Source organism: Ursus arctos, unplaced genomic scaffold (assembly GCF_023065955.2).
Source record: "Ursus arctos isolate Adak ecotype North America unplaced genomic scaffold, UrsArc2.0 scaffold_9, whole genome shotgun sequence".
Classification (NCBI taxonomy): Eukaryota; Metazoa; Chordata; class Mammalia; order Carnivora; family Ursidae; genus Ursus; species Ursus arctos.
Window position 1 is genome coordinate 9,866,753 of NW_026623111.1, and position 7,681 is coordinate 9,874,433.

At 45.4% G+C, this 7,681-nt stretch overlaps 1 long non-coding RNA gene across 1 annotated transcript; it reads left to right on the forward strand.

Moving 5' to 3' along the window:
• Positions 1–1,614: 1,614 nt before the first annotated feature.
• On the forward strand, positions 1,615–6,670 carry LOC113266686 (uncharacterized). The gene is made up of 3 exons (XR_003320464.4): positions 1,615–1,725; positions 1,919–2,051; positions 5,639–6,670. It is a non-coding gene; the product is annotated as an uncharacterized LOC113266686 (long non-coding RNA).
• Positions 6,671–7,681: the final 1,011 nt, after the last annotated feature.

Sequence of the window (7,681 nt, forward strand, 5' to 3'; positions counted from 1 at the left end):
ACAATGATGCTTGATGACACAGGCCCATGCATAGCTATACCTGGTATGAGAATCCAATTGTCCTGATTTCCCACTGAAGGCTCTTCACTGGACCCCACTGTGACTCCAATTTCACTGCATGCTCTTCTTGCTCATAGTCCCAATATTCAGGGAAATTCACCCAATAGCACCAAATACACTTTCACCTGAAGTTGTCCACCAAGGTCGCCTGATTGTGAGATGATTCATTCTACAAGCACCTTGGTCAACCCAGACCACATCTCGGAATTTAATGCCCCATTTCCTCCCATAAGCAAGCTCCATGCCTTTGGAAGTTAGAGGAATTTCTTTTAGACAAATTATAACCCTTCTATTTGTTTGGAATTGGTAATTTTCAAAAGTTCTTAACAGTAATTGCCTCATAAAATCCTTCCAGGTGTCCTTGCAGTATAGAGATGTCATTACTGCCACTTTTTAGGTAAATTGAGTAAGATTCAGGAGTGGCCTGACCCAAGATTCCTCTGAGACCTTGATGTTGCCGTCATGGTAATAGACCGTGTACACTGTTGGGGAGCTCTAATGAACCTCTCATTCTCAAAAAATGTCTTCAAAAGGTCCATTTGCATTTCCTCCAGCGGGGCTCCTACTGCTAACCTCAGCTTGGCCTCCTTTCTAAGTCACTGTGTTGACTCTCATTTTCTAGACCCTAGAGATCCAAATACTTGGGTGCTTGGGCTAGGAAAATGTGTGTGTGTGTGTGTGTGTGTGTGTGTGTGTGTGTGTGTGTAGATCTTTAAATTTCCATGATAGCATCTCAGGATATTTGGACCTGCTACCACCTGCCCCCCTCCTGCTAGTATCTGAATAACCCTCTCCCTAATTGATAGAAATTCAGCTTTTGGATCTTTCCTAAAGCTGCTTTGCAAAAGCAGCTGTTCCTATATTCTGACCCATTTTTCCTCTTTTCATTTCATTCCGATTCCTTCCTCTAACCATCACCAATGTTTAGTCAAGATAATATAAAACATGAATGAAGCATGAGAGACTATGGACTCTGAGAAACAAACCGAGGGCTTCAGAGGGGAGGGGAGTGGGGGAATGGGATAGACTGGTGATGGGTATTAAGGAGGGCATGTATTGCATGGTGCACTGGGTGTTATGCGCAACTAATGAATCATCGAACTTTACATCAAAAACCAGGGATGTACTGTATGGTGACTAACATAATATTATAATAATAATAATAATAATAATAGTAATAATAATAATAATAAAAGATAATATAAAACAATTCTTTAGAATCTGGCCCAGTCTGTTCTCTTAAAGTCTCCTATTGCCTCAAAAACCTAAATGATGCAATGAGAGAAGATTTTGTTTCCGAATGGTGGTCTGAGCTTCACGGCTCACGTGGCTGGTTAATGAACCCACCAAGCACAGCCTGCAGAGAACCCATAGGTCAGGGAGGGCTGTGCTCGCAGGACTCCTTGCTGCAGTCAAAGCAGAGACTCCAACTCCCAGAATCAGGATGGGTAGGGGCAGCCATCCCACTCGGCAGGATGAGTTCCAAGAGAGCTAGTCAGAGGGAATTTTGGGGCTTGGGCCAGATGGAGGCTTTCCAGGAGCCCTGTTGGGAAGACAACATAACAGTCTGTCAAGAGAGTCAGCAAATGTAGAGACCCAAGGTCAATGCTGACAGAAGGGATTGCAAGGAGTCAGGCCGATTAGAAGCAACTATCCTAGAACGAGGTAGGTTTGAACAATGCTGTGTTCCGACTGACTTAAATGGAAAGGATTTTTAAACATGTTGTCTTGGGCACTTTAGTTGGCTTCACTGAAGCCCAGTCATTGCATGAATGGGTTTTTATGGAAGATTTAACCTTGAATTAATGTTAACCGATAAAGAAAATTCAGATCAAAGAGTCTTCTTATCTCTTTACAGACTTTGGTAGGAAGAGGATGGACCAGGAGACCTTAGAGGCTTCAGATCCCTCCAACTGGTGGACCCTGTCCATCTCCAGCCCTTCCATCCCAATTTTTTCAGAGAACCTCCAAGATGCCCATCCTGGTGCCAGGTATCACGGATTTGAGGACAAAAAGGGGCTGTTCCTCTCCTGGGAAGCTCTCAGTCCAGAGGGATGGGATCCTTGAAGGGAGGGCTCTGAGAACAATCCCTTTTTGCAGGGAGGTAGGCTGTTGAAACCCTCTATTATTTCCATGTGATAATTTTCCCTTCTCCTGGGAAGCATATGAGATTAACACACCATGACGATTGTTTATTGTCCTTAAGCAGAGGATAAGCTATTTCTGCAACTAGGCCAGAGAGCATGTAATGTCTGTAATGCCCTGTATTGTTGGGAAATGCGTCTTCTTTTTCAAAATATATTTTTACAAAGAGATTAGGGAAAAGCTGCTGCTCGGTGTCCCACATGAGGGAATTGAAGTGTGTCCATAATTTCTGTTCCTGTTCTCCTCTCCTCTTGCTTGGAAAAGAAGCCCTGTGGGAACTACAGAGCTTTAGCTGACATTACCAGCAACCCCTCTATGGTATGTCCTTGAATTCTAAGCCCCAAACTGTTTGCATGACTGGAACGCCTTATCTTCAGGCAGAGAACTGGAAGCAGTGAAAATAACAACTGGGTGTTGTTTGGCTATTTCGGGGAGAATAAGAGATGTAATACTCCCTCTGTGGGGGCCCTGAAATTTTCATTTCACTGCGCTGAGAAAAGAGTAAGGTGCTGCATTAGTTTGCGAGGGCTGCCACATCAAATTACCATAAACTGGATGACTTAAAACAATAGAAATGTATTATTTCACAGTAATGGAGGCCACAAGTCTGAAGTCGAGATGCCAGCAGGGTCAGACTCCCTCAGGAGACTCCAGGAAAGGATCATGCCATGCATCTCCCTAGCTTCTTATGGTTGCCAGCAATCCGTGGTGTCCCTTGGCTTTTGGATATATCGCTCTAATCTTTGCCTCTGCCATCACATGGTGTTCCCCCCTATGCCATTGTGCGTTTGGGTCTAAATTTCCTCTTCTTATAAGGACAGCTGTCATTGGATTCAGGGTAACCTGAATCCAATATGACTTTCTCTTCGCTTTGACTACATCTACAAAGACCCTACTTCCAAATGAGGTCACATTCATAGGTACTGTGAGTTAGAAATGGAATCTATTTCTTTTGGGGGACATACTTCTACCCACAACAAGTGCGCTCTACGCTAGATAGGGCCAACAGTCACAGGACAGCTGTTAGGTGTGTGCTCCTTCAACATTATTCCAAAAACATATTTACCAAGTACCAAATATTTCCCAAGCACGGGCTGAGCACAGGAGCAGGAAATGTAGCCAGTGGTGCTGCAGACACAAGCGTGCTTTATGCAGTGGCTGGCTTTTTGTCTGTCTGAGGCAGGCAGCCTTTGTGCAGCTCCAGGGCTTGGCACTAGGCAGGTGATCACCCTGGGTGCCTCTCACTGGTCAGTGTTTGGTGCCAGGAGGAAGCCCCTGTCTCTCTCCGTTCCTGTCTCTAGAGGCCAGGTAGGGCCCCAGAGCTCACAGCCTGGGGGTTAGATGGCTGGCCCCTCTGTTGCTTTCCACTTTTCTGCTGAGACGCAGCAGGCTCCAGGGGCCAAAGTGACCCGCCTTCCCGTGGGAGAGAGCAGTTGTCTCTGTATCTGCTCACTTGGAGGGAGTTGTTGAAATTGACACCTTGGCCCTGGTTCACTTTTCCAGGGGAAAATACGCTAGTTTGAATTCATTCCTGTAAGGCTCTAGGCACACACAGATGAATGCGACATTGCCCCTGGCCACCACCTGCAGCTCTCTAAGTCAAGGCAAGAATCCTGTGGGTTGGTCACATTATATCAACCTCTAGAGGGAGCTCAAGGCCTTTTTCTGTCTCCCACAATTCCCGGAGAGGACGCTCTGATAGATTAGGGATTGATTGACAAATACATAAAAGCTACAGTGCTAGGTGGATGGGAATATTTAGTAGGAAGGAAAAAGGAGAGGTCAGATATTTTTTAGGGGGGTGGAGAGAGAAGGGGGGCCAGTGGTTTACTCTTTATGAGTCCTGTGGGGACAAAACAAGGCCGAGGGGGAGGGTCTTTCCAGCTTCGTGGGTGGTCTCTAGAAACCTGTGGCCATCATGTTTCCGTGGGAGAGGAGTATAGGCAGGACAGCTGAGGCCATTTCCCTTCTAGGTCGGTGGTGACGGTAGGGAAGGATTTTCTGCTTTGGCTTTTTTTTTTTTTTTTCCTCCCTTTTCCTCCCTTAGAGTGGGAAGATCTGAGGACCAATACTCTTCAACTGAAGTGATTAAAGGAACCATTGAAACTCAAATGTGGGCCCAGCGTAGGAGACACATGGGGCTAAAGTCCAAATTACTACTAAGTTAGTGGTACTAATGGGAATCCGCTGGGCCAGACCGCTGCTGTGTCACAAATCCTTCCAGAAGTTGTAGGAGTTGTATGGGATTCAGGGTTCTGGCTCCCGCCCACTCATTGAGGACAGAAAACAGAAACTTTGGACTCTGGAAAAGTGGGCAACTCATTCTGCCACAAAGACCACCATAACAGGTGCATGGTATTGGATAAGTGAGTTAGCCTCATGGAAACCTAGCTTCTCCAACTATAAAATGAGGATAAAACCCGATTAAAGACTGCTTTGAGATTTGTGAGTAAATTCATCAATATAAAAACAGCTAGCATAGTGTATACAGCACCTAGTAAGTGTCCAACATTTGGTAGCTACAATGACACATGCAGTTCTGGCTACAAAATGATAATGGCTGCCATTACCGAGCACTAAGAAGCAGGCAGTGCTAAATGCTTTGTGTTATCTCGTCCAACCACACCAGCAGCTGCATTAGGTATTATCACCCCCCCCCCCCCGCTCTCCCAGTGATGAAATCGAAGTTTAGAGAGGCTAAGGAACTTGCCCAGGGTCACAGAGCTAGTAACCCTCAGAGCTGGGATTTGAACGCAGATGATCTTGAGTCAGCGAATAGCAAATCCTAAGCCCTTGTGATTCTGCTCTACACGGCATCACACTAAGAGTCCTGTGCGAGCAGATCTGGATGGGGGATGGCCAGCCTCTGCTGCTCCCAGGGATTCGTGCCTCTGGAGTAGGCACTAGCTGTGAAATAACCCTCTCCTCCTTGAATCTGAGGAAGCTGATGTATTTGAGTGCCACTTTTTAATCAAGGAGACCATCCATCTCCTGTTGTCATTTGATCTTTTTTGAAACAACAGCCACAAATCTCCAGGCAACACAGACATGACGCAGACAAAATGAAAACTGAGGAAGTCGTATCTTTCTCTCATTAATGGGAGAGGAGAAAACACACAGCTCTTGCCTTGAGTGTTTTGGGGATGTGTTATTTTTAGAAAAGAACATTTTGTGATTTTGTTGTTTGATTTCTGAGAAGGCTTTCTTTTTAAATTTTTTCGGTAAGTTGCTGAATCAAAAAGGAATAGATCTAGCAATAACGATCAGTCAGTAAAAGCAGACTGAGCTCCTCCATGTGCAAGGCACGGAAACAAAGAGGCTGTAAAGCTTTTCCCCTGCTCTTTAGATGTGTAGAACCTACTAAGAAAGATTGTATTGCTATGTATGTATAGAGCTCAGAAAATAAGGCAATCCTGTCTGTTGTAATTCATAGGAGATAGAATAACTGGAGAGGGGAAACACTGTACATCCCTGAAGAATGGATGAAGTTGTTCATTCATTTGTTCACTCAATGGATTTCTATCGACCACCTTCTTTGCATGCAGCAGGACTGGGAAAAGAAAGCTGAATAAAAACCTTGACGCTACCTTGAGAAGTTTGTTGTCCACTGGCAGACACAAAGTTAAAATTATAAACCAAGAAATGCCATGAAGTAATAGGAATTTGAGCAAATAACATGGGTTCACAGAAGAGGTGGTCAAATCCACCTGGAGGAGAGAGGTATCAAAAGACTTCACGGAAGAGAGGATACTCAAGATGGGTATTGAAAGGGGACCAAGTGCCTGGAAGAAAGAGGAGGAAAGGTAGTCTAGGCAAAAGAAGCAATATGTGCAAAGATCGTGAGCTAGTTTGCATGGGTGAGGCTATGTTTATAGCTGGGAATGCTAAGAGCTTTGGAAGGAGTGGGGAGATGAGATATAGGAGAGCACATTCCCATCTGGAAGCGATGGGGGAATCTTTAAAGGATTTGAAGAAATGGGGTAACTTGGTCAAATCTTAATTTTGTTTTATTTTTTATTTTAATTTTTTTTAAGATTTTATTTATTTCACAGAGAGAGAGACAGCCAGCGAGAGAGGGAACACAAGCAGGGGGAGTGGGAGAGGAAGAAGCAGGCTCCCAGCGGAGGAGCCCGATGCGGGGCTCAATCCCATAACACCGGGATCACGCCCTGAGCCAAAGGCAGAAGCTTAACGACTGAGCCACCCAGGCGCCCCTTAATTTTGTTTTAAAAACACGAGTCACACAGCTTAATTGAGGTACAATTAAACAAGTCAGTGTAATAAATGATATTATAGACGGAATGTGTCTTCCTTCAAATTCATCTGTTGAAATCCTACCCCCCCCAGTGTGTTGGTATTGGTGAGGCCTTTGGGAGATAATTAGGTCATGAGGGTGGGGTCCTCAGGGATGGAATTAATGCCCCTGTGCAAGAGACTCCAGTGAGATCTCTTATTTCTTCTGTCATGTGAGGGCACAGCAAGAAGACCACCATCTGTAAACCAGGAAGCGGGCTCTCACTAGACACCGCATCTGCCCTCATCTTGGACTTCCAGACTCCAGACTGTGAGAAATAAATGTGTGTTGTTTAAGCCACTTGGTCTATGGTGTTTTTGTTATGGCAGCCCACATTGACTAAGACAAACATCATGTTGGGAGTAGTTAAGGTTTCTATAGGAATTCAACAGAAAACCACTTTACCCCGACTGGACCTGTCTCTAGAAAGCTTCTTGAAGAGACATCAGCAGAAATTAGTGTGGTGGAGGTGGGAGTGAGTTAGAGAAAGACAGTTTTCCTGAAAGACGGAGGTAGTTTGGGCATAGCAAACTGCTCCTGTGGCTGAAAAATCAGGTGAGATGTGCATCTGCCTGGAAAGTCCTCCTCAGCAGACTTTGAAATGGGAATGGGCTGTAAGCAGGGTGTGATTAGATTGCCTTTTAGAAAGAACACCTTCGTTGTTGGATAGGAAATGCATGGGAGGGATGCAAATGTGGAGGACGAGGGGCCTAGGAAGGGGGGTTTCTTTGGTTAAGGAGAGAGATGATGGTGGCCTCCATCCAGGTGCTTGCATTAGAAATTGAGAAAAGTGCATTAAATGAGCAAATACTTAGGAGGTAAAAAGGACAGAATTGGTGATGGAGTAGGCTGGAATGCTGAGGGGAGGTAGAAGGCCAGGGAAGAAGAATTCATGGACTCGGGGGGAATGGTGGGCACATTCGCAGAGATGTAGGACACAGGAGGTGCTACGTGAGGGAAACTAGACAGCATTGTGGAAGACGGGATTCAGCACATGCTGTCTGGGCGTGTGGGCCGAGTGAGCAAGGGAGGAGGAGTTGTTATCTCAACTGAACAAACATGAGTTGAGCTTCTGCTGTGCCTCAGGATCTGGACTACACGCTGGGCCTACAAACCCCATCAATAGAATATTCTCAAGAAATTCTACCGCCTAGTGAGAGATAAAGGTAGGCACATGGATGA